The 27,970-nt window shown below is 36.9% G+C and overlaps 1 pseudogene; it reads right to left on the reverse strand.

Annotated features, from left to right (window-relative positions):
• Nucleotides 1–1,474: 1,474 nt before the first annotated feature.
• LOC113098043 (RING finger protein 17-like) lies at nucleotides 1,475–27,944 on the reverse strand (annotated as a pseudogene).
• Nucleotides 27,945–27,970: the final 26 nt, after the last annotated feature.

Below are 27,970 nucleotides of genomic sequence, written 5' to 3' on the forward strand. Positions count from 1 at the left end.
TTAAGTGACAAAATAATGCAAACATTTTCCTATTTACATGTTGTGATCTGTATAGTCACAGCGTGTAAAAATAACAAGGCTATATGAGACAGAGACCATTTTTAATCGTATAAATACTGGGAACTATATTTTCACTAGGCGTAGGGGCACAGCTAATGTTACTTGGGCGGAGTGATTTGCGCAGCACACGAGACGCGCTGTTGATGGTTCCGTAAACAAAACAAGTGACTAGCTAGACGTGACTTGTGGTCATGACTGACTTTGAGGAATTGTCAGACTCAGAGGAATTTTACTGTGTATCAAACCAAGATCCAGAACCATATAGTTTTGAGCCAGAATACACAGACGAGGAGTTACAAACTTTGGAAGCTGTAAGACAAGATGTCGAAGCGAGAATCAGAACGAACACAGACTGGTGCTGTGTAAATGTGGAACATGCCAACCTATGCTGACAGAAACCGAATGCCTTTGTTGTAATGAATGGGACCGGGTATTGCCATCAATGTCAAGGCTTGATGACAATCAAAATATTTGCGTCACTACCACAGAAGATTTCTCTGCCCTAATACACCCGGCAGTTGTCGCTTTTTTCCCCATTGTGACACGATCAACTGGAAGAAACGCTCCATGCCGAGTGAACCTAATGGTCAGCTGTCCACCAAGTAAGTGATTTTGTTATAATGATCACGAGCAATGTGTTCATGACAACACAATAATAACAATAAATGGGATACACGGAGCCCCTATTCATGGAATAGTGTCACTACTAAGGTTATATTACATTAGCATGGCACTGTTACAGTTTGGCTAATGTTAGTCATAAATGTAATATCACATATAAATGTAACACTCTGCTCATCACCACAGCGCGTCTCGTGTGTTGCCTAATCACTCCGCCCAAGTAGCCACTCCGCCCAAGTAACATTAGCTGTGCTCCTACGCCTAGTGAGAATATAGTTCCCAGTATTTATACGATAAAAACGGTCTCTGTCTCATATAGCCTTGTTATTTTTACACGCTGTGACTATACAGATCACAACATGTAAATAGGAAAATGTTTGCATTATTTTGTCACTTATTGGGATTACTATGCTAACAGTATCCTTTACATCCAGTCTTTGTGCTAAGCTAGGCTAGGTGGGTGCCTCAAATAACACTTACAGAACGCACAGAAATGAAAAAGGTATGTATGGACTTATCTAACTCTGGGGGATACTGTGAATAAGCTAAAGTCCCAAAAAGTCAAGAGTGTTCCTTTAAGCATTTTCAATAACATATTACCACAGTCATTAACTCTGCCCACATACATGAGTTATCAGTTTTCAGTAACTTTGCAGTAGCAGCTGCTACTAGCCAATCCTAACAGATGTCATTTACAGCTTAAATCTTAAAGGTTTAGCAGCAAAAATGCTCAGCTTGAAAGGATGAAAAGTGATGATAGAAAATTGTCATAAAAACAAAATTACTGACTGTTTTAGTGAGAAATAAAACGACACACACCTGCTTGGTATGTCATTGCGTAAATGACACCTTGTTCGGAGATGGCCGAGATGTTCATGAGCGTGTGTCCACAGGGAGGCAGCTCTGGAGGGGGGTATGAGTGTGTCTGCACTCTCTCTGGTGGTGGGTTGATTCGAGGGCTGGGTGTGGGTGGTGTCTGAGGAAGGCTTGTGATTCTCTGTGGCTCAGGAATCTTCTCACTCAACACACACTGCTCTGAGAAGACTGTTTCGGATATGGGAGCAGCCCTAGAAAAACGGTTTACTTACCATATTTTCCGGACTATAAGTCATACTATTTTTTCACAGTTTGGCTGGTTCTGCTACTTATAGTCAGGTGCGACTTATTTATCCAAATTAATTTGACATGAACCGAGAGAATTGAACCAAGAGAAAACATTACCGTCTCCAGCCGCGAGAGGGCACTCTATGCTGCTCAGTGCTCCTGTAGTCTACACTGAAGACATAGAGCGCCCTCTCGCGGCTGGAGACGGTAATGTTTTCTCTTGGTTCTTGGTTCTAAATAAATGCGACTTATAGTCCAGTGCGACTTGTATGTTTTTTTCCCTCCTCATGACGTATTTTGGTAAGATGCGACTTATACTTAGGTGTGACTTATAGTCCAAAAAATACGGTAGTATACACCGAGATCAACATAAACAGTCATGTGAATGATAAGCATACAGAGCAGAAACTTTTTTTCTTACTTTCTCTCCTTTAGAGCAAGTCCTTCACTGATGAGGAAATCGGCGAAACTGACGTTTTGACCAGCACGGTTTGAACAGAACAGAGACACCAGCACTGGCCTGGCGGATGGGTCCTGAGAGGAAAAATACACCAAGTTTTTTTTTTTTTTGACACAGATAGGGATATGCCGGTATCTAATTTTCCTGTTGCAATTAATTGCTCATGCTTTTATCACGGTAAATGGTATTATCATGGTATTGCAATTTAGTTTTAAAAAGTGCTCAAAATATAGTATAATATGATATAGGTTAAATAACTTTTTTCTAACAAAAAATAAAGCAATTCAGAAATATATATAAAGTTAGATGTTTTGCACAGATTAAAGTGCAAAAGAACTATAAAGACCAATAAGTAAGAAGAACATCATAGCAAATACACAAATCTCAATGCCTATTTAAAATGATTTAAATAGGTTTTAGAAAGTAGTGCAGCTGGTTTATATATGGGGTTTCCAGGGTAAGGACTGCATTCTCTGCAGTTTAGTGCCATCTGCTGTCAGAGAGTGAATGTGCTTTCATTCAGCGCGTCTCTCATGTGTTCCTCCATGTTCTTCTCTTGCATGCTTTTTACATCAGAGCACACACACAAGTCTTTCAAGCAGCATGCAGCGGTGATGTGCATTTTGACCAGTTGATTGGAATAGTTTTCATAAAATGCATTTCAAATTCTGAATAATTTGTAATCTATAATTATTTGCGGTATTTATAAGTGCCCACGATAACAATATCGTGCATATTTATTACCGTAATATATCGCATTACCGAATACGGGCACAAGTCTAGACACAGATAACTTTTCCATAGTTTTATAACTCCTTTACATTGATACAGTTTTTAGAATAGCAAACAATGTTCACAGATCATTTTCATATTTCTACTTGTGTTTTTGGATTTAAATTTTGGTTTCATGCTTGTTATTTTTTTTTGGTGGGAATTTGATCCCATACATTTGTTCTAACCTTTATGTTCATTACAGCCATGGCACCAGTCAAGTAGTGAGAGATGAAGTCACACGCCGTGGCTGTCCAAGCGGAGCGACCACCAGCTGGCCTGAGAGTTGGACAAGAAGGTAAAGAAGAACAGGAGGGAAGAAAATGTATATGTAATTACAAATTTAAAAACAACTTCACATTGTGAAACACTAAAAGCATTAATACATTACAAATTTGACTGGGTAAGTCTTGTTTGAAGTTGTGGTAAAATAGTGGACTGTTTAAATGTTAATCATAATAATAGAGATCATACACTTTTAGTACTCCCCTTGAACAAGGTTCTGCAAAGTGTATATAAACTGTGCATGCTCATCTGATAGTGAGAAAATGAGTGCTCCATCAGATTGTTTACCTTACACCACTGAGGTTACATTCGAGTAAGAAGGATCCGATCAGATCAGGACTGAGTGGTCTGAGATTGTTTACATGAACTTTGACTTTATTGCCAAAGTCACAACGCAAAACCTTTAAAGAAAACAACACTCAAATTAAATTAAAATCCCACTCTTTTCAGATTTATTCAACTATATCTACCTCTGCAACACCATTAGTGGACACACTGCACACTTTTCCTCTTTCCCAAACCCCGGTGTTGTTGGCAGCACAGAACATCTCTGCTTCCCAGAGCATCTCCTGTGGCTCTGACTTCGAGAAGAGACTCTTCAATGTGTCGTGGATTCTGCAAATATTGCATGCAAAATGGCAGCATTATGACAGAATACCAACCTCTTGAGCTAAATAGATGCGTCACTGAAAACAGGACTTTATTTGTTATTTTGAAAAGAGGTTTGATGTACAATAAGACTGTGCCGATAGACATGGGTATTGTGTATCGATGATAGTTAAAGATATCGCCTGTGGCTGATGCCTTTGACAAATTCAAGACAACGATTATTATAATATTAGGGCTTACTTGATCTATCGTTTTTTTTTAGTGTTGTGCGATATAAACAATCACACATACAATTCCATTGAATTTCTAAATGCAATGGCCAATTCAGATTAGTCATCGCTGATAAAGAGTTTTGTTGTTCAGTGTGTGCTTGCTGACAGAATTCAGCTCGCTCACCAATTCTTTCAGCATAAACTACATAATTTCTATTAAACTGTCATCCTGTTAAATACGCATTCAGTCGTAATAAATATACTTTAGAACATCCATATGCTATTTTACTGCAAATATATAATGTGTAGTTAAGTCCGCGTTTCCACTGCAGGAACTTTACCCAGGAACTAGGGACTTTGGGCTGGTACTCAGAGTGTTTCATGCAATCAGAATAATGCAATGAGCAAGTCTGCGTTTTTTAGACACTTAATAATATCACATCGGTTTGTGCTTTCAGAATCGCTGAATCTGCTGCGGTCGTTCCTTCACATCTGCAGCTGAGACCTGAACCAAGAAGTTGGGAACCAGATAACACGGTAACCAGTTAAACCGTAACACCGGAGAGTGCCAGTATGTTTTCCTATTGTTTTTGTGATAGAATGCAACTTTCTCCATTCCCAGGAGCAGAAGCCGCCATTACGCGAGATGTAAACAGTGTGACGCGTCGATGCATTTTTGTAGTCGACGTAATCGATGACGTCGACACGTTGTTGCAGCACTAGTTCCTGCGGTGGAAACACACCGAGTACCAGCCCAAAGTCCCTAGTTCTTGGGTAAAGTTCCAGCGGTGGCAACGCGGCTTTGACTGGAGCATATCGACCAACACTAATGTACAATTATGGACTGAGGAAATCGGCACCTCTTCAGCTGGTCGTCAAACTGCAGCAGCTGCACATAGATGTTTCCAGGAGAGGTGACAAGTGTCACACGAACTTCGATATCTTTGACGCATGTGGGCAGAATCAGATTGGGCTTCAGCTTTTCAGCAACAGGAGGAGGAGGAGGAGGAGAGGAGGAGTCAGAACAACAGACAGAGGCTCCTCTTCAAATGGAGGGTCCCACACTGTCGTCTCCATGGGCTGGGCATCTTTAATCTGGCTCCTGATGAAGCAGGAGAAAATTAATATTGAATACAATGGATGGGTGGAAGATAGATAGATAAATAGAATGGTCTTTTTCATGACTTACTGTTTACTAGAAACAGCGAGACCATTTCTAACCAGTATATCTCCAATACTGTCTCCAGTGCAATCTTCACCAATCTCATACAGACACACAGGTACAGGTCTAGTGTCGGACACAAGCTCTAAATAAAAGTGAGAAATTCACAGCAAAGATGTACAGTATGCCACATTACTCTCCAAATTATTTAATGATGTCACATTGCACACATTATTATGGAAAATAGATTTTAAAAGCAGTGATATTTTTCATATGTCTTTGTGTTTCTGCTATAGGTCTTCATGGGTCCCGGAAAACTGTCAGAACATTGCCGGGTCTCCTTCTGTGTGAACGCAAACACATCATGGGATTGATTCCAGGATTGATCCCAGGTTGGGGACCTAGTAACATTGCCAGGTTCAGTCCCCAGAACGAGCTCTTTGTGAACAAAAGCCAGAACTAAAAAGGTAGGGATTTTACCCTGTAGGTTTTTTTTTTCCCGGAAGTGCGCCCGCGGTGCACAGACTACATTGTAACCGTTTGCTATGTCATTTGTGTGGAAGTATTGTCGAAATCTGTGCGCAGGAACACGGGCAGAGCTACACGTCTGAGGCACAGATAGCAGGAAGCAAACAGCCGACTGCACGAAATATGAGTCCCTTTCCAGCGCTCAATGAAGCTGCCTCAGTGTATCTGTACCTGTCCACACCCTTCGCAAGCGGAGACAGTGAAGGGATATCAGCTCAACTTCTCACGTGTTGGATGAGAAACGAAACGGACTAACTGTGACAAAACTGAAATGTTTTTTTTTTTGTAAAGTAGAACTTGCATACACGTTTGAAAAGCCAGAAGTAAACGTCAGTTCTGTATAGGATGATTATTTTATTTTTCCTTAAAATTACATAGACTTAATTTGATTTAAAAATCACCTGCTGTAAGAACACTGAAATAAAAGTGTTTAATTGATCCAATCAAAAGATTTTAGGGTAATAATGGACATCTAATTTTTTAACTTGAGAAAATAGTTATTTATTTTTCATTTGCTCAAGTAAAAAAAACTTGAGAAAATCCTCTAGTTTATGCATATAAAACTTACTTTTGCGACAACAGTGATAAGTTTATGCTCCACAAGATCCTTGAATACAACACAGGCTTCATCACTCCATGTTTCCTGTGGACTGACCACATCATTCAGACTGCACCACATGGCCTAAAAACAAATGGATAGACAGACTTCTTTAAGTTTGTTATTTATCAGAAGATATTGAGGTGCGTTTTTAGTACATGCTTTGACAGACTTGCCCACAGTATCATAATTTTTCACACCGATACAGTATCCACTTTCAAACTGGTTACATTAACTGGTGGTAGTATGTGGTGCTGTGGGGTAATTTTCTATGCACAATTACTGTGTACTGGCAAGTATTATTAAGATCAATGTGAAATTGATGTAGGAACAGTTGTCAAGTAGGTTTCATTCATATTGTTCTCCGTTTAAAGCAACATAAACTTGGTCAATCAATCTTACCATTTCTGGCAAAGCAAAGAACTCATCCTTTATCTGTCTCAGATCTTTCACAGAGAGAGTCTTTCTGTAGCCAAAGTCCACATACCGAACCTCAACCATCCTACCACCAGGGAAACCTGAAATATAAACACAGGCAATCCTTTTAACCTTTATAACACTGTATCAAAGTGACAATGCCTTTCTTTTATTGCATGTTTACATATCTGATATGTTGTACACACATGAACTCACCTATGACTTGAACCCTGCACCATTCGTGGTCATAGCCAGCGACGCAGGCCTGTGAGAGAGAAGGGCAGTAGATCTGGAACTCACTGTTTGCCTGGGGACGACTGTAACAGTCCTGGAGCTTTGAGTGCAACAGCAGGTACTCCATATTTTCAACCTGCACTCACCAAGGATGTGTAAATCTCATTTTCAGTTAATTATTTCATTTCATTTTGACATTATAATAAATGTGTTTTTGTTACTCACTAGTTGTACATAGAAGTCTGACGGTGTGTTCACATGAGAAACCATAGATTTGACCTCAGTATTGAGTGCAGGGCGAACTGATGGGTAGAAGAGCAGGGGTGCACTGCCAGGGGCGACTATAGGAGAGTAGAATCTGTACAGAAGTCATATTACAAACACTGTCAATGTTAACAAAATGTTAATTTTGTTTTATTCTGTTTTGTGTGATGGTTTACCAATAAGCTTTTTCAGGCATGTGAGCAGCTAGACTAGAGTACAAACAGAAGGAAAATCTGACCACGCCACCAGCACTTATTATTAAAAATATATATCTTAGCACATTAAAAGATACCTTATATTATAATAATACAAACTATTGTCCTGTAAAAAATAAAAAGCAGCATTTCATGATAATCATGATAACAATATAGTATATATTAAAATAAGTTACTATAATATATTAAAGTATATAGAATTATTATTATTAAAGTACCTGATCTTTATTTTGAATACCCTCTTACACAATCCCTAGCGCTACCAAATCTGCTCCTGGTGCCACCATCTGTAGAACTGTGCTCTCAAATGTCAGTCCTGTGATGCACTTTATTTTTCAGGATATTTTGATAAATATAAAGTTTAATAAACAGCACTTATATTTATTTATACATCATCTGAAAGCTGAATAAATAAGTTATACATTGGTGTATGGTTTGTTATGATAGGACAATATTTGGCCGAGATACAACTATTTGAAAATCTGGAATCTGAGGGTGCAAAAAAAATCTAAATATTGAAAAAATCGTCTTTAAATTTGTCCAAATGAAGTTATTTGCAATGCATATTACTAATCAAAATGTAAGTTTTGATATATTTACAGAAGGAAATTTATGAAATATCTTTATGGAACATGATCTTTACTTACTATCCTAATGATTTTTTGCGAGGAAGAAAAAGCAATAACTACAATGTATTTTTGGCTATAGCTACAAATATACCCCAGCGACTAAAGACACACAGGTTTAATACATTTTTTTCCCTTTTTTTGGTGGAAGCAGTTATGCCCTCTGTGAATAAAATCAGTAAATCTTAGTCCAACGCGATAGCATTAAATAACATTTTCGGGGAGATAGAAAAATTCTCTCCGGGTCAAATCGACCCGAACACAAACCTGATTGTTTTAAAGGAAAATAGCACTTTTAGATAAAAAAAAGAAAAAAAGAAAAAAGCAATGATAGATGGAGGTTGGAAAACAAAGTTCTTTATGAACTGCAGTATTGTATGTAATAAAGATTTAAATCGAAAAGAAAAGATGAAATGTGATGAAATAAGAAATGTAGTTTGAAATATTTTGCTGTTTGCATTTTGTTGTGCTGTTTGTAAACTACTGTGCAAAAATTGCACAAGTGTGAAAACAAAAATGCACTTCATGATCAAGCATTTAGTTGAGATAAATACATATTTTTGAAAGATAAAAAAAAAAAAAAAAAAAGCGCTCCCCTCCACCCCTCTCTCAAGAACCTCCTATAAAAGGGACATTTACACATTTTCACATGCCCTGAATTAATGTCTAAAAATCCTGACTGGAGTATTACTATGAATAATTCTACATGATAAAAGGCTTTATAAAGATCGGTATCAGTGATCATATCAGCAGATACTGCTTTAAAAGTAAAGGTGCTGTAAGGATAATTACATACCTGGCCTGCCCCATGAACACCAGGTGCTCTCGCAGAGACACCATTGGTGTTTTCTTCAGATCCACTAACAGTGCGTCTCCTTCCTCCCCAAACACCTGCATCTCCACAGCCTCAGATCCCAGCAGGCTCTTCATCTCATCAACTGCCTCTGAACTCCACCCTCTCAGCTGATAAAAAACACAAACACGTCTTGCCAGTTATAGATTGTACCTAGTGATGCTAAAATTCTTTATATTCTATAATAACATCTATCTATATTTACAAAACTAGATCAAAAAGACAAATTACTTTTGCAACCCTAGATGGCAGCTACATGCCTGAATATTTATTTTAAATAAATACAGAACTTTTAAAATGTATTTTGGTGCACTCAGCTGCAACACTTATACAGTAAATACAGAGTAAATCTCCACAACTTATACCAAGTCTGCAGGAATAATATCTTTAAGGGAGCATTTGATGGCCAGAGGAGCCCAGCCATTCATTTGAGCCAGAGCTGAAGCATCAGGTCTCCGCAGACACTCATTCAAGATGCTTAAATCTCCATCACTGGAGATGCACAAAGAGAAAACATGCATACAGTGAATGAGTGAATTTGCAGTCAGATAAAAAGAGCAGATTCACGTGAGATACATGAGCATGCAAAAAATTATGCACATAAATAAGAAATAAAGAGATCATCTCTGCCTTTTAAGTGTTTACATATGAATACACTATTTATTTCTCACCTTGGAATCGAAATGCCCTTGGAGAAGCCAAAGTCCTGGAAGTAGACACACAGACGGGAGACTTCTGTTGCAAGGCATTTGTTCACACTCTGGAAACACTCTTTTTGAAAGAGCTCAGTCACTGTTACTCTACACCACATATCCTCCTTCCAATAGATAAAGAGCATATCGCCTATGAACAACAAGATACAAACAATCAGACAGCTGCATCTCAAAGTTTATCTTTTAATCTTCTTTAAAAAAAAAAAAAAGCATTGCCTCTAGGTTTACTTCGGCTCATTTATTTCCATGATGTGCACAGGAGTTTAAAGGGGTCATATGATGTTAAAGGGGTAATATAATGCGATTTCATGGTTTTCCTTCTCTTTGGAGTGTTACAAGCGTTTCCTGATCCTGGGAGAGAAGAATACAATGATGGCTGTTCTGACTCACAGTCTGGAAGTACGTTTTCATATTTATAGAATTTGCCACTGATGATTCAAATGTGAGTATTGAGCAGTGTAAAGAGCTGTTTTTTTTGTCATTTCTCCTATCACAAATGCAGACATGGTTTTATGTTTACGCAGTGTGATGCAATGCAATGTGTAAAATTATAGTACAAGTCATTATAATCAATTATGTCCCCACTGGATGCAACAAATGCCTCGTTTATAATGGGTTTATTCTGTTTTGTCTCGTCGCTAGGGATGGGTACCGAAACCCGGTATTAGACTGGCCCCGGGGCTAATTATGAAAAACCGTAGTATCAGTAAGATCTGGTATTGGTTCTGCTTTCAGTACTGGAGGAAAAAAAATAATGTACTATGTATTTTAGCTTAATAATGTTGTCGTGCACATTTAATCTCGCCAAACATTTCTAATGTGCGATCATATTAAGACGTTTGTCCGTGAGATCTGCGTGAAATCATGCACGCCGCCGAGGCTGTCTGTCAGTCACACACACACACACACACCACGAGTGCACGCACATGCATTAACTGTACGTAAACTCCTGCTTAATAATAAAGAGTGACGATGACGAAGAGATTTGCTAAATGTTATCGTGCACATTTTATCTCACCAAACATTTCTAATTTTTACAATATTATTAAGTGGTTTGTCTGTGAGATCTGCAAGAACTCGCATGCGCGCCGCGGAGGCTGTCTGTCTGTCAGTCACACACACACAAACACACACACACAACAAGAACGAGCGCGGTACACGCATAACAGTACGAAAACTCCCGCTTATTACAAAGAGTGACGATGGCGGAGAGAGCAAAACGTTCCAAAGTGTGGTTATACTTCACTAGAGTTAATGGTGACAACCCTCGTTGTCATAAGTGCAAAACAATATTTGCATGTAAGGGCGGAAACACAAGCAATCGGTCAAAACATCTTTCAAAAGTGCATAATGTGTATCGACTGCCTAGCTAGCTCGTCTCTGGTTGTTGCCCCATCTACGTCAGGTATGTATGCTAAAATCATGTTGAATCAATGTTTTTCACGTCATTTAAAATAAATGTAAAATCTCCTTGGTTTGCTAACCTTACGTAGAAATTCTGTTGATTTCCTTTGGAAAAAATGAGAATGAAATTTTTTTTTTTAAGCTGCAGCTACTATGAACCAACCAACTCCTCCTAACACCTCTGGTCCAAGACAAGCCCATTATTAATTTTACATAAAAAAATAAAGAAATGTTAATTCTGTTCTCAACTTGTTCTTAATAAAAACCCACACACAACACAAAGTATCGATAAGAATACCGTTAAAGTACCGGACCGTTAAGCAGTATCGGTAAGAGTAGTAATACCGTTAAAACCCTAACGATACCCATCCCTACTCGTCGCACTGAAACACGGCATCACAGTGTAAAGGTGCAGAACTTTCCATCACTCACTTGAGGTATTCAGCCAAGCACAATGCCCTGGATACCTGGCCAAACAGAGCACACCCTACTTTTTTAGGCCAATGAGGTTTGTAAAATCAACGCGGTTCACAAAGGCAGGGCATAGAGGAGAAACAATAATGTACAGCAGTGGTCAGCAACAGTTGGCTCCCGCAGCCAGATTATTTTGATTGCGGCTGGTTCTGAAATAGATTTGTCATGCCAGCAACAGTTATTCACAATCACTTCATCTTTAATGATTTTAAAATAAAAGTATGGTTAAAAAAAAAAAAAAAAAAAAAAAAAAAAGTATGGTAAAAGTAACTGTTTTGCAGCAAAGTTGTATTTTGAGATGTATTGAGCTTTTAATTCGAAAAGCTTTTAATTTGTGGTGCCATCTAATATTATATTCTTTGAAAACAGCGACAACATCATTGCAGATAAAACACACCGGCTTTGCATAGACAAAACTAGGTAGGATGAACGCATAGTTGGTTATTCTTTGTATGCCCCATTTTCGCTGTCAGCATTCTTCCTTAAACTCTTTGATGGTGTCATTATCTCACACCAGCTATCTTAAAATGTTAACATCACTCTGCGCACAATGTAATAGCATACCAGGAAACAAACAATAAACAAAATTAATCAATTATGCAGTCTAGTACGCGAGGATACAAAAAGTGTAAAAGTAGGCTGCGTTATAATTATTAAAACAAGTTAGGCTCCACTGTGTAACAAGCAAATTAAAATGATACACATTTATTATTCACAATATGGAAAGCGGAATTAAAATACTTGTTTAAAGGGGGGGTGAAATGCTAATTTTTACTCAATATCCTGTTAATCTTGAGTACCTATAGAGTAGTACTGCATCCTACATAACTCCAAAAAGTCTTTAGTTTTATTATATTTATAAGAGAAAGATAGTCTGTACCGTTTTTCCCCGGAAAAACACGAGCGGCTGGAGGCTTGACGTGTGGGCGGAGCTAAAGAATCACGAGCGCGAGTAGTCTTTTGCATTGAGAGCGTCTGTGGAAGCTGACATTACCGTGAGGAAAAAAAACATAATCCAAAACAAACCATAGCTAACAGTCAGATTCAGCCGTATATTTATGATCCAGAATCAGACCCAGAGGCTGAAATTTAACAAGAGCAGCATCAGCAACGACTACAGCAGGACGTCTCTATGTAGTACGTATTGAAACTGTATATATTTGCTTAGCTGTTTTGGAAAATGACAAGTTCCACTTTATGTCGTCTTTTTTTTTTTTTTTTTTTAAGGTGTACATGTGGAAAGTCCAGTTTCATGCCAAGATCGCATGTTGTTTACTTGATGTGCTTACACGCCGATAGCTAAGTTAATAACACAGAGATATTTGAAGCAGTTTTACTCACCGCATGCAGTTCCAACACACGATCGTGACCCTTTTTCGTTGGGACTGCATTATCCTTAATAAATAAACGACATACAAATCCAGCGTCAAACTGGGCCTTGTTTGTAAAACAAGCATCTTCGAAATGCAGGAAACAAACAAAAACACTTGCACAACTCCGTTGATGCTCTGTAAAAATAAACTCCATCCACTGGTCCCTTAATGCTGTTTCTCTTTTGGTAATCTGTGCAGGGTTGTCTTGCCCTGGCAACCAAAAACACACTTCTTTTGTGACATTTTGGTCTCTCGCTCTGATCAGTGAATGTCTGTGCTCTGCTATACTGGAGCGCGCGTTCTTCCGGGAGAAGTGCCCTTAGGACCCATATAAGGAAATTCCGCTCCATCTAACGTCACATCTCCCATAAAGGTTTCTTTTAGCAAGGCCGCCTGTTTTGCAAGTTGGTGAATGAAGATAGTTACTTGCCTGGTTACGTGACAGTACTCTGCTTTATTAATTTATCCAGTGTAAAACTCAGACACCACCACACAAATATGGCTTTTTGTTCATGACTGTCCAACTACAAAGTTTAAGAGAGTAACATCTCACTACCAGTAACAAAATACACTGTAACAGTCAGTCACAGGCAATTCTAGTTTAATTTTTCATTAATTAATTTATCAAATTATCCTTTGACTATGTTGGGGCCCGACATCTTGTAGCAAATAGTTTTTTGGCCCTGTCCCAATTCTATTTTATACCCCTTTACCTTCCCCATGTCCCTTGAAACAGAGTGTCAAGGGGTAGGGGAGAAAATATTCCCCTAAGGATTGGGACACCACTACCATGCGGTCACACGTCATCATACGTCGTCTAGCTCTTACAATACACACATTTACTGGTGTGCTGGTGTGCATTAGAGCCTTTAATTATCGTTCTGTATTCATGAGCTGCTTACTGACAGTTATCGCCCCGATCAGACATATGCTGTGGCACTATCATACAGTCTGTAATGATATGATGTTAGCAAATATTAGCGATTTTTTGAGTAACATGAACATTAATATGAATGTAACATAAAACAAATGATTACTTTTTCTTAAAATCTTTATTTATTCCAAAAAAAAGCTTACATTTATGTGTCTTTTTGTTCGCTGTAGCAGCCATGTTTCTGAGATAATTCATACCCCTTCTTTTGAAGTGGTCCTGAAAAATCTTCGTTTGAAGGGCTATCTGGCCCTTCCCCTTCCCCTCCAACCAAAAGACAATCGAGACACCCCTACCCCTTCACGTGAACATGCGAAACGGAGGGGTATGGGAAATGGGAAGGGCTAAGGGGTAGAATTGGCATTGGGCCTTACTTGCCGACCCCTGATGTATGGTATGTGGAAAATAATGTGTTTTTTTTTAACCTTAAACCACATAAACGCATTCCATTACACCAAATAAACAAAATAATGTTCTTTTTAGCAAAATCATATGACCCCTTTAACAATCAAAAAAATCTTACTGAACCCAAACTTCCAAATGTTAGTTTGTCAATAATTAAATAAATTAATAGATATGAGTGATGAAATTTCACGGTCAAATAAAAGACCATCAACATGCATATACCTGTCTTGATTTCATCACTGAACGTGAAGAGGCTACTGTCTCCGGAGCAGAATTCGTTGACCTTTTTGGTCAACTTTAGGCCGGTTTTCTGTTCCATCATATAGCGTACATAGAAATTTCCAGGGTTCACAATATGAGTCACCATAACGTAGTGCACCACTAAAAAAAAAAACAACTGAAAGTGACCTTGATTAACACAAGGGAGCTGTCGTCTTAGTTCATTCAGGAGATTAACCTACAAATAAGCCACATACGTTTAGTCTGTGGAGTTAAGGGCCTATCAAAATGCTGCTTGCAAGGTCTTCTAAGTTCTTTGTGCCTCCCATTGTGCCTTTGTTCAGGTCCTGGGGAACTATGAGCTAAAAACACATGAGCTCAACATATTACACAAGAACATATTCAGAAAAAAAACATTCAGACAGGCAGAAAACTTATTCACATCAGTATTAATTTTTTTTTCAACCCTCCATACGCACCTGTTTCAGCTATCTCTGAGGTGTCTGTATCGTCCACCGTTTCCTCTATGAATCTTGGCCTGCAAGGGCTTTTCTTTTTGGGAATGGGGTCTGCATTTCCTCTAACAGACTGACTGGAGCTATCCCAGATCGCCACACCACCATTTTTCACAATGTGTTGAAAAGGCTCCACTTTAACTTCTTCTAAAATACTGTCATAATCATAACATCAACACAAAAATCAGATCACAAGGTTTCAATTCAAAAGAGCACATTGTTTAAACACTTACCAGTCATCACTGTTATCTGTAATTTTAAGACAGTTCCTCAAACTGTCAACAAAACTGTCTATTTGAAGACTGCAGCTATATATAAATACAAACAAAATTAGAGTCAATTTAGAATATAGTATGCATGTAAAAACAGAGCTGTGTGCATCCATTTTTGTCACAATATTAATTCTGGAGCTCTTATACTAATTGTGTACAACTGTCCCCTACCGGAGTCCTGTATGCAGACACATAGAGCTCATGTCATATGATTCAGCATCCACGGGAATGTGTAGTGTCTCCACAATCTGAAAACAAGTAAAACCAAGCAAAAATTGAGGAGAAAATACATGACACTTGCTGATGGAGCAGCACATGCAATTAGGGCTGACATTATCGACAAATATTTCTGTTGTCAAGTAGTTATTTGATCTCATATGACCTAATGCAGTGGTTCCCAAACTTTTTTCAGCATGCACCCCTTTCTAGTGTTTGGCACCTGTCAAGCACCCCCCAACACCTTACTCTGGTTAGATTTCACATTTTTAATTGCAATAACTAAATACAAATATTCACTGTAAATTAGAAAACATAATAATAATAATAAAAGATCACTTCCTTTTTTTGTGAGATGGATGGGCCTGCATGTGTGCACACAGATCATATACATTAAATATATATGATATATACATATAAATATTTAATTTCTTTAAAGTGCCCGTTTTTAACCTGGATTCACGAAACATTCTTAAGAAGAAATTTCTTCTCAACTTCCATTTTCTTCTTATTTTTTAATTTTAGAAAAAACTTAAGGATATTTTGTATTCCCAAAAAAATGTATCTTAAGAATATTCTTATCTTTTCTTAAGATTGTTGAAGATAATCTTCCCTTAATTTAGGAAAGCCCCAGACTTTTCTTAAATCCAAATAATAATAATTATTTAATTAATTTATTGGGTTATTTGAAATTAATTGTTATATTTGAACATTACAGCAACAGCTACATATAATACATAGGAGGACTAGAGATGTGCACAAGTTTTCTGAAGGGACAGCGATGACTGATTTCTTTTACTGTCTATGGTTAGAACCTAATATGAACTAAAAGAACAGGGCGGGGCTATTGTGACACAAACGTGCTTGTAAAATGAAATGAAATCAATTGTGATTTATACAGTAATGTAGTGTGTAATGTGAAATGTGAAATTTTATTTCTTAATAAAACCTTTGCATGTAAAGTTTACCTCAGTTAAATACATAAAAATAATAAAGAGCGATCTTTTTCCCCGCCATTACAAACATTCCCTTGCGCACCCCTGGTGGTCAGTCTGCGCACCACTAGGGGTGCACGCACCCCAGTTTGGGAATCACTGACCTAATGTAAGAGCTTGCTATAATGTGGTTTGACTAGTGTGGCACTGTAGCGCAATACTGTAATTCAGCTCTCCTGATGCAATTCAAGAGAAGACAGAGCACCAGTTCAAAGCTAACACAGTCGAACCCAAGGCTGCTGAGTGGCATTTGGATGAATATGTAAATATATACTGCACATTTTCCTCTCAATAACAAAAACACATCAAAAACTGACAGTGGTGAGAAAGCAGCAGTTTAAACTGCATCTGATTACAGTGATGGGGATGTTTGGAAGAGCTCTACAGTTCGGTACTCCAGTAAAGTTCAGTCACATCACTTATAATTATATAATACTTTATGCAACAGATGGCTTTAAATCAAGCAGTTTTACTAGTGCTGTGTATTGCCAAGAATTTGATGATACATGGGTTGCGATACGATATGTTGCGCTACTCTCAGCAAGGTGATATATTGGGATATTTCTTATTTTAGGAACAGGATATATTTTTAGGAAAGCTGACATTAAGAACACAATTCAAGTTTATTTGTATAGTGCTTTTTACAATACAAATAGTCGCAAAGCAACTTTACAGAAAATTAAGATTCTACAATATTTATTAGTCGCTTATCAGTGGTGACTGTCAGTTTATGTACATATGGCACAAATGTACGGAAAAATTTAATAAAGATGTAATCAAACAGATGATGAACACTATTAACAGGAATTATATTATATGATGCAATCAAACTTTGGTAGTTGGTAGTAAGAACACACCACCATATGCAAACCTTAGCAATAAGTAAATAAAAATGATTTAACCAGAACACAGTGGGAACTGCATTTGCAATAATCAGACCCTGTAACATTTAACGTTATTGAACCATTTTTTTATGCAGTATGAGTAAAGGATGGGGGTGCTAAGGAGTTAAAGTGCTTGTATATATATTTATTAGGGATGCACCGAAATGAAAATTCTTGGCCGAACCCGAAAACCGGAAAAAAAAACGAAAGAAATGATGCCAATTATTAGTACCATTGCATTTATTGCTATGACCGTGTACTAACTTTACCAAAAAAGACATTACAATTGCATAAATTAATATAAAAGTTTCAAAGATAATTACAATTACATAAATTATAAAAAACAAAAATACATAATTACAAATTATGCAAATATTTATTAAGCACAGTGCAACAATGCACAGTATAAAATAAAATTCAAACTACAAATGTACCCCACTCATGTGTATATTAAATAATAATGTACAGGACTACTGGCCTGCAGAAAGGTTTTAAAATTTAAAAATATAACATACAACATTTAGGTGAAGTGCATTTGAAATTTTTCTCTTCAGGACAAGAAAGTGCATTACTTCTCCAGTAAGCAAAAGCGGGTTATCACTTCTGGGGATGGGGACTTCAAACAGATAACCATCTAGCTGTTCAGCAGTTGAGCTTGTCATCTGCCTGACATTTGAGAAATATTTGAGAGAGTATATTTAAATAGGGCCTGGGCATAAATAAACATTTTTATCAAATTAAAGCAGAAATCTAGCAAAATATGGCTACAATGTGATATTATGTATGCATGTATGTATGTATATTATGTATGCATGTCATGTATGTATATGTGTGTGTGTGTATGTATATGTATATGTATATGTATATATATATATATATATATATATATATATATATATATATATATATATATGTGTGTGTCACATATATAGTAGTCTAAGAACAAAATAGCCAACGTATTATTATTATTTGAGGCATTTTCTTGCAGAATTTCACTGAACATATCAGACAACGAGGGTGCCCATCATCTGGTGCAGAGACGAGTCTTTTTTTCTGCGCTCTGATCTTAGTCTCCTGCGCTTGACGCTTGAATGTTCTATATTAAGACCCACTGGTGTGAAGTGAATGTCGCGGGGAGCTCGTGGTCTGCACACTTTTGTCTTGGACGTGACAGCATTGGCTAGAGTAATTAGTTAATTTACAACCTTCCTTATAAATCGGGGGATAGTACTTATTATTATTTTTTATTAATTATTGGTTATGCTTTAAATTTTGTCCATATGATGGCGAAATCACTTTGATTAAGAAGAGATTTTTTTTTTTTTTTTTTTACAGTGGATTCTAATCTTCAAAAATTACCTCGTTGTATGATTTATGTCTTTTGAGTTCACCCTTCAGATTAGACTATAGAATTGTAGTGTACTTGTTTAGGATTCAAAATGTTTTTTGCTTTTAATTTGTCATTATGTCTTTTCTGAGCAATCTTCTTGTACATATATTAGACCAAAATGTCAAGTTTGCCTAGGAAAAGCAATTATTATACCAGCAAACTCAAAATTGGGTAAAAAATTAACAAACTAGGCTATAAATACTTTGTACTGTAGGCTTGTATTATTATATTATTATATAGCCTAGTGTTTATTTACTGATATACAGTCAAAAAGACAAATTTATCTATTTTATTTATAACAGCGTTTATTTATAAAATAATAACGCAACACATATTCTGAAGAAACAGTTACAAAAACACAGTGACAAAAATGTCAGAAATAGCGTTTGGTTCTATTACGTGATTAAGGAATGACTCGACCCGCAGACTCGTGAGATGAACTAATCAATTCTCTTTCCGGCTCGGACTGCATGGTTTAGCGTATGGGTCACGTGATTAAGGAATGACTTGAACCCGAAGACTTTTCTGACAATTGATGAGGTGAGCTAATCATAGACTGAAGACCCAGGTAAAGAATGAATAAATCATTTCTGTATCTTATAGCATTTTAATTTTGTACTGTTTGTATTGTGATCAACATATGTGTAAGTACTAGATGTGGTGGGGAAGTAACACGTAACATTTTAACCCCTTTGCGTGCAAACATCGCTGACGGCCCCAGTTTATTATTGTTTCACTTTCACAGCACATTAAACATCACTGTCTTACTTCATCTGGACAAACTGTGCATCAATGGAAAGTTTAAAGACTCAAGCTTCGATATTTGACCAATATTTTGATAAAACATTGTTGCAGTGACAGATATTTAGTGATTTATGTCAGGAGTGCAAAATAATAAATCAGTATTATGCCACATTTTGAATAGAAATTCATAACTCACTCATATTCAGTCACGTCAAGAGCGGTTTATTTGTGTTCACATAGACTCACTGAACAGCGTCAATAAGGATTTATAGACCAAAGATGCATATCTGCGGAGATATATGGATATATTTACTGATGTTTACTTCATATTTCTTCAGACAGAATCGTCATTTCTATTCATTTTCCACGGATTTACGCGATCAGATGATAAACAGCCTCTCCCAGCGATCTGTGTATGTGTTTGCTGTGCCGGCAGCTCGTGCGGTGTGTGACTCAGACTCTGATTGGGTCTTTCAAACGTCAATCTAGAGTTTCATATCTGGACACCGCCCCATCGTGTCACATGCTTCCTGCACACTTCCTGGTAGTTATCTGGCCAAAACAACACTGAAACACCTCTGTACACACAAAATATCCGAATAATAAACCCGCGATTACGATAGTAAAGCTTGGTATGAGAATTTCTTGAGATCTGGGGCGTTTTTATAAAAAAAATCGAAAATGTACATCGGAAATGCTAACTTGTGCAGCGATGAAAAAGGCTACAAATAACATATTTTTACAACAGTAAACGACCAAATTCCACCCCTGATCGCTAAAGGAAGTTATTATAAACACTCGATCGGGGTTTAAAGTGAGTTTTGAGTAAAAGTGTACTAATAATTTCATAAATTGTCAGATGTAGCTTGATGCTAACGTTAGCACCAATGCTACTAATAGCAGGTGCTTTTCTTCTTCATAATGCATTTTTGTCTCAATAATTCACGTAAGGTCGTAAGAAAATGTTTTGTTGTATTTTTATAGTAAGACTTTTGATAAATAAGGGCTAAATGCAAACAGAGACTGAAGTGAGATTGCTGCTTTGTGTCTTTGTAAAGCCTGAAAAACCACAATCAAGGCTAATAAAGGTGGAATAAAAACAAAAGAATAATGATAAAAGAATAATGCGGATAATGTGTCATACCTGGCGGAGGTGTGAAAGACTCGTTTGGTGAGAACAATACAATCATGAAACGGGCAGTTTTCACAGCCAAACACACATATAAAACACACATCAGTGTTTACATGTGAGATCTTACAGAGATGACAAGGGCCATAAATCAATCTGATTAGCCTTCTCTAAAAACACACATGACATGGCCTTAGAAAATATTTAATAAAATTCACAGTTTTACAGATTCGATTATGAAATTTTTTATGAAGTCTTGGAAGACTTGTGGCCTTAGCTACACTGTGTTTTCAAACTCATTTCCTACATCAACATTTTTTTAAATACATTTAAAACATATGTTTTTAATATTTTTATTTTGTTTTTATGTTTGAGCTTATATATCTCTATTATCATAACAGTCTGAGTGATTCTGATTCCTGAACAGTAAACTTTAAAGTGTCAGCTTTGTGAACATATGTTGAATATGTATCTAGTCAGAAAGAATCATGAGCAGAAACCTTTTTATTTTGGGTATGTAATTTCGGTCTCCATGCCAAAAAAGGGGGGTTACTAGTAAGGGGTTAATTACATTTTCCTAAAATGAACGAAACGAATGAAATTACTCAAAAAAAGATTTGTTCATTTTGCTGAACATGACTCAAAAATCTGAGTTGGTAAAATTATCCGAACTTCCCATCACTACTGAGTCACAGATAGCAGGAAGCGATTAGCTGTTGTTGTACTGACGTACAAATAAGGGTCCCTTTCCTGCGCGCACTAAAGCTGCACGAGCATACTGTACCGGTCCGTGCCCTGAACACGAGTAGACCATGAAGAGATGTTCAGCTCAACTTCTCATGTGTTGGATTAGAAACAAAACTGACTAAACTGAAATGTTTTGTTTTTGTAAAGTAGAACTTGCATACACGTTTGAAAAGCCAGAAGTAAATGTCAGTTCTGCATTAGGATGATTATTTTTATTTTACCTAAAAATTTATTTTTTACCTTAAAATTAATTTGATTTAAAAATCACTTGCTGTAGCACACCGAAAAGAATTGTTTCATTCATCCAATTAAAAAAATGTAGGGTAATGATTCACATCTATGTTTTTTTTTTACTTGAGACAATAAGTTATTTATTTTTCAAGTTTTAGTGTGGTTTGCAGAGATCAAAGCTTGATCTAACTCAGGCCTGTTTTGATTATCATAACACTAAGTTATTTTAACTCATGGACTCAAAAGTGATAAACAAGATTTATTTATTTTTTTAATGTAGGATAATTCTTTTTCGCAGCCAAGCGCTGCATGCCGGAAGTCTGGCACAGTGCCGCAGAACTTTAAGCTCTGTTTAAAACAATTTAAGTAAGCTTAATAAACCGAGCCATTTTTATGTTATCCAAGTTTGCTCCACACAGACCATTTAACATTGTGCTGAACACTGTATGGAATCTGCTACAGCATTACCTTATCAAGGTTGCAATACGTCTCCAGAGAAGGAACCCTTCGAACATGCCAAGCTTTCTGGATGGCTGTTTTCAGCTCCTTTATCCTCTCTTCTATTCTCTTACATTCATTTTGACCATCCGTGAAGAGTAGATCCACATCACTCAATTTTGACATCAACATACTCCGTCTATGAATTCCACAAAATGAATGACAAAAATATTTGCCAAGTCTGACGATACCTACAAGACACCACAGAATATTTCATCAGTTCGTTTATCTAAAAATTCTTTCCACATACCTTTTCTGCAGAATACTCTTTGCTTTGTCAACAGCTTCATCAATTTCTCTGATTATTCGAGTTCTCTCTTTCCTCAGTTGGGCATGAATACCACTGGAAAGAGTCTTAAATCAAACACAAAACAACAATTTCACATTTACTGTTGACGAGGCATCAAGAAATCATGAAATCAAAATGGACAGCTTCTTTCTCTACCCATCATTTAATATTCCTCATAACCTTTAATAAAAACATTGTTTCCTCACAGAAACATCTCTTTAAAAAAACTACATATGAACATATATTTCTACATAATAAAACTACTGTACTGTTTCTCATTGTACCTTTTGAAGTTTATCAAGTTGACTGAGGTTTTCTGTTGCTTTCCCAAGAGCTTCATCCAAAACTTTAACAACATCTGGCCTCTGTATAAACATAAACATGCACCTTCATAACTGAACTCTTATCTTGTTCTGAGAATATTAAGGGAATCTAATCTTAAAGGTTCCATAAAATGCATTGATACAATATTTAAAATTGTTCTCCGATTTCCCCAGAGTGTGTATATATGAAGTTTTATCTCAAAATACACCACAGATCATTTTTTATAGCTTGTTGAAATTGCCGCTTTTAGGGTATGAGCCAAAACATGCTATTTTTTGTGTTTGTCCCTTTTAAATGAAATTGAGCTACTGCTCCCGTCTTCCTTTTCAGACAAATGTGAAGCAGTCAGTGTTGCCAAGTCTGCGGTTTTCCCGAGGGTTTAAGCGACACCAATAATTTAATATTTAGCCCTTAAAGCTGCAGTAGGTAACTTTTGTAAATATATATTTTTTACATATTTGTTAAACCTGTCATTATGTCCTGACAGTAGAATATGAGACAGATAATCTGAAAAAAAATCAAGCTCCTCTGGCTCCTCCCAGTGGTCCTATTGCCATTTGCAGTTACTGACCGCTCCCGTCAAGAAACAACCAATCAGAGCTGCGGTCCGTAACTTTGTGTGTGTTCAAAATGTAGAAAAATGTATATAATAAGCGAGTACACCATGAATCCATTTTCCAAACCGTGTTTTTAGCTTGTCCTGAATCACTAGGGTGCACCTATAATAAGTGTTTATATTCAGACTATTTTAGATTGCTTCGGGGGTACCGCGGCAGAGTAACCCAGTACCTTTGTGATTCTTCATAGACATAAACAGAGAGAAGTAGTTCCGGCTACAATGTTCTTCCACAAGACGCAAGCCGTTAGAGAGTCAAACGTTCCCTAACGCAGCTTTAAAATGCTAGTTTTACCAGGGGAATCTCACCAAGAACATTTTACCCCATCGGAATGCGATTTTTTACCGGAGGATCCCCCTCAAAACATCAATGGGCTAGTTTTGAGTAGCAATTTGGCGGGTTGTGTCGTGAAAACCTGGCAACCCTGGCGGAGCTTCAAGAGCTCATGCTTGCGGCCATACCAGTGTTACGGTTTAACTGGTGGTGACTGGGGTACTGACTTCACAAATGTGATTTTTAACTACCACATTCATATTAACAAGCATTCTGGTAGCATGTGAAAGCAGCATTATTAAAAACATGGTATTGATTCCTCTTTCAGAAGCAATCTTTGCACAACTCCAGTGCTGAACTGACCCTCGTTTGTGAGGCAGTTGAGTCCGGAGACTATGGAGACTATGGAGACTCCTATGTTCGTTGGTGCATCCCAACACACAACACTTTTAATGGCTCTCTGGCACTGACATTGTACCTCCAGCAGCTGTTCCTTTTGCCATTCCTTTTGCATTAGAATTTCCAATGTCTACACGGAAACCTGTCAATCAAGTGACAGGGGTGGGGCCATTTTATTGGGCGTGTTTGCATTGGGAAGTGACGTCACTCACAGTCGACGGTAATAAATTATGAATTAATTAGTGTGGACTTAGTCATCTAAAAACTTAATAACCAATAAGGTTAAGGATGTGTCTTACAAATTACTTCATCTTTTCTATCCTGTGAAGCTTTACTTAAAAAAGATGATATTGACACTTCATGTTCTTTTTGTGGTGCTGAACACGAATCCATTTCTCATCTCTTCTGGGAATGCACATATACAAGTCTATTTTAGTAGAATTTTTCTATCTTCGATCATACTAAAATGTACCATGTTTTTACTATGGTAAATATGAGTTAACAACAGTGTTTATAATTAAACCACAGTAGCCACAAATGTACAGTTGTCTGAGACGTTATGAAATGTTCTTTAACATCATGAACCATAAAATGTAGTCAGTGTTCTGCTATGGTTTATTTTCATAATAGGTAAACACAGGTCAAGAGTTAACACAGTCACATTTCCTTGATTCAGCAGCTGCACGATGTGCTGCTGAGAGTCCTGTCTTTAATCTAGAGATCTGGTGCTGATTTGGTGTAGATCGGTAGCTCGGTGGTTTGTGACTGTCGTCTCGCAGAGCGCCGTCTTCTAGCGCGTGTAAGAAACCCGCGCCAACACAGACTTTAGGTTTTATTTTTTTGTTTATCCTACTTACTTCAGCCGCGAAACGGGCCAGATAACACGGTAACCAGTTAAACCATAACACTGGGAAGATTAGGCAAATATCCAGTCATTACAAATTAACCTAAATATTATATCAATTGCCTCTTTTATTACCGTCGACTCTGAGTGATGTCACTTCCCAATGCAAACACGCCCAATAAAATGGCCCCACCCCTGTCACTTGATTGACAGGTTTCCGGGTAGACGTTGGAAATTCAAATGCAAAAGGAATTGCGATTCCATTTGAGTTTTGGCAGTTTACATGCACAGTGCAGAGAGAGTGAAAAGGCAAATGTGGTAATTAATATTGCTATTTAAATATGACAGGCTCATAGCTCGTAAGATATGGGAAACACAATTGCAAGCGGACTTTGCATTTCCATTTTAAATTTGGCAGACACTGTGCATTCGCTTAAACGAAAATGCAAACGGTAATGAGCGATTTGCATTTGGATTATGTCACATTTTATGCGGCCACAAATTGAAAACGCAATTGCAAATACAATTTGCAATTCCTTTTGAATAATGTCCGGAATATCATTCCATACAGAGAGCGTCTCAAATGGGTGGGACTTTCACTGACTATGTCGTCATAGTAGTGAGAAACCTGGTACTACTAGTGTGGAGAGACTGTTTAGGAATTATTGGCATTATAAAACAATGACTGGGTGTATTTTTACCATTGTAGGCTGGTTGTTTTCACACACTGCGGCCACACAGCTGTGTTCAAACATCTTATAAAAGTGATTTTTGCATTATATGGCACCTTTAAAGAAAAGATGAGACTGCATAACAGTTCAGAGTCATACAAGTGGAAAGTGTCTGTACCCCTTCAGCATTATCCTGTGTGTGGATGGCTGGTGATGGCAGTGGGCTCTTAAACCTTTGAGATTTACACCTGTCTCCAGAGTGCCTGCTGACAGTAACCTTTATTTTCCGACTTCAGTTTTAACTTATTGAACCAATGTTTCATTTAAAAAATGGTTCTAGAGTTTAAAAAATATATTAGTTTTTAAGACTAAAAAGGCATGTTGATGAATACCCTTTCTTTGCGTTCATCCGTGCTGTATAGATGAGGCCAATGATTCTGCTGTCCACCTCCAAACCATCAACTCCTTCCTCTATTCTGGTGTCCATCTTTATTAAAAAAAGACTCCATCATTATCATCATCAACATCAACACCAATCAGAATTACCCCATTCCACAGAAGAGTTAAATTAAGACTAATAGGACTGCAAACCAGTGCTTGAAATCGGAGAATTTGCTCCTCTGAGTCTAAATTTAGTGGTTCCTTAATGTAAAATTTTTTTAATGTAAAAACAAAATAAGTAAAATATCCTTTACTTGTACAAAAATGGAGACTAACGATCTCATATAAGTCATAAATTGAAAAAACTTATACTTACACATTTTTTATTAATACAGTTTTAAATAAAAAATACAGTGCCTCACACACCCACATCTTTCATAGGTGCAACAGATAAAAGTCTAACATGAACTCGAAGTACAAACATTGTATAAACCACTAACACTACTCAAACTTGTATCATTACATTTTATTAGCAACATTCCAATCCAATGAACTTCCTTGCAGTTAGCTGACTGAAACGCTACTAATAAAATTGCATTACTTTTTAAATATTTCAAATTATTATAAAGTCATCTTAATTAGGGATATGCAGTATGAGGATATACAGTTTATTGCTGTGACAATATGGTTTATATTGCAGTATATAAAAATCAGCAGTTTTTTGCAAGCCGCATGATACAGTTATTTAAAAGTGAAATAAATTAGCTTTGGCATGCTGACAGGTGGCTTTTGTAGCTTTAATAAGAATTGTTGACAAATTGCATGATGACATCACATAATCACGATGCAAAAAGTTTTAACTGCATCAAATCTCAGCAAAAATATATATTATATGTTCATTTGGATTTGTTCATAAAATAATATAAACATGTAATATTAATATAAACAATTACTTTTAAATACAACATTAAATTTTTAAACACATGATTACAATTTAAGTTTTTTTTTTTTTTTTAATAGCTAACGTTACTAGTAAACTAATAAAACTACATTCTAAACAATTATAGTTTTAAACAGTGTAGGCTATCAGTAGTTAGTTAGTAGTTAGACTTTTTAAAGTCTGTAAAAGAAGGGCACAATCTACCTTGTTAATATGAAGGAATAGTTCCGTAATTATAATTATTCTTTTTTTTTTACTTGCATTTTAAATTTGATATTTTTCTTACAGTGTCAACAATCGCAGGTACAAGCTACTCAGGAAGTGCATCATAAATGAACAGTTATTCAGTTATTCAATTATTATTAATTGAACAATGGCAAATATCAGGTTAATAATTCAAGTTATGTTTATTCTGCTAGGCATTTCGGTTCTCTTTCTGTGTAACTTAGACCAGAAAATGAGCCTTTCGTCGTTTGAGTCACTTATCAAAGGTTGCAAAATAAAATGTTAAAAGTAGCTAAATTTTTTTTGCTAGGTGTTTATGGAAGAAAAAGTATCCAGGGTAGTGTGAAAAGTTGCTACATTTTGCAACAAAATCGAAGTTGGCAACACACTGTAACTCATAAATCACCTGACACTCGGGACATGTGATGACGTTTTGCGGGGATTTGAGCGCGCGCAGGCACGTGCTGCAGAAAATATGACTGCACAACAGCACATGAGGGAGATTCCCCCCATCTTCATCTTCTGGAGGGAGAAAAACATAATGCAGCAGATTATTACAACGAACAATATTAACAATATTAATTAGCTTTTCTATACCGTGCTACTAACGCTTTTCTGGAACATTAAGTCGCGTGCTATCAAACGTGCTCGTGTAGGATTAGGTCGAACAACACTTAAACTTAAAATACACTATCGTATTATCATACGGTTTACGTTTTATGGTTCGTTACCAGGTAATGTGTAAGATGAGCCACAGATATTACAAGCAACCGCCATCTCCGACATTTTCCACAAGCCTACTGTGAATGTGATTTGTTTCATTAACGGATGAACTCGACTGCCAATCG

Source organism: Carassius auratus, unplaced genomic scaffold, assembly GCF_003368295.1.
Source record: "Carassius auratus strain Wakin unplaced genomic scaffold, ASM336829v1 scaf_tig00216397, whole genome shotgun sequence".
Classification (NCBI taxonomy): domain Eukaryota; kingdom Metazoa; phylum Chordata; class Actinopteri; order Cypriniformes; family Cyprinidae; genus Carassius; species Carassius auratus.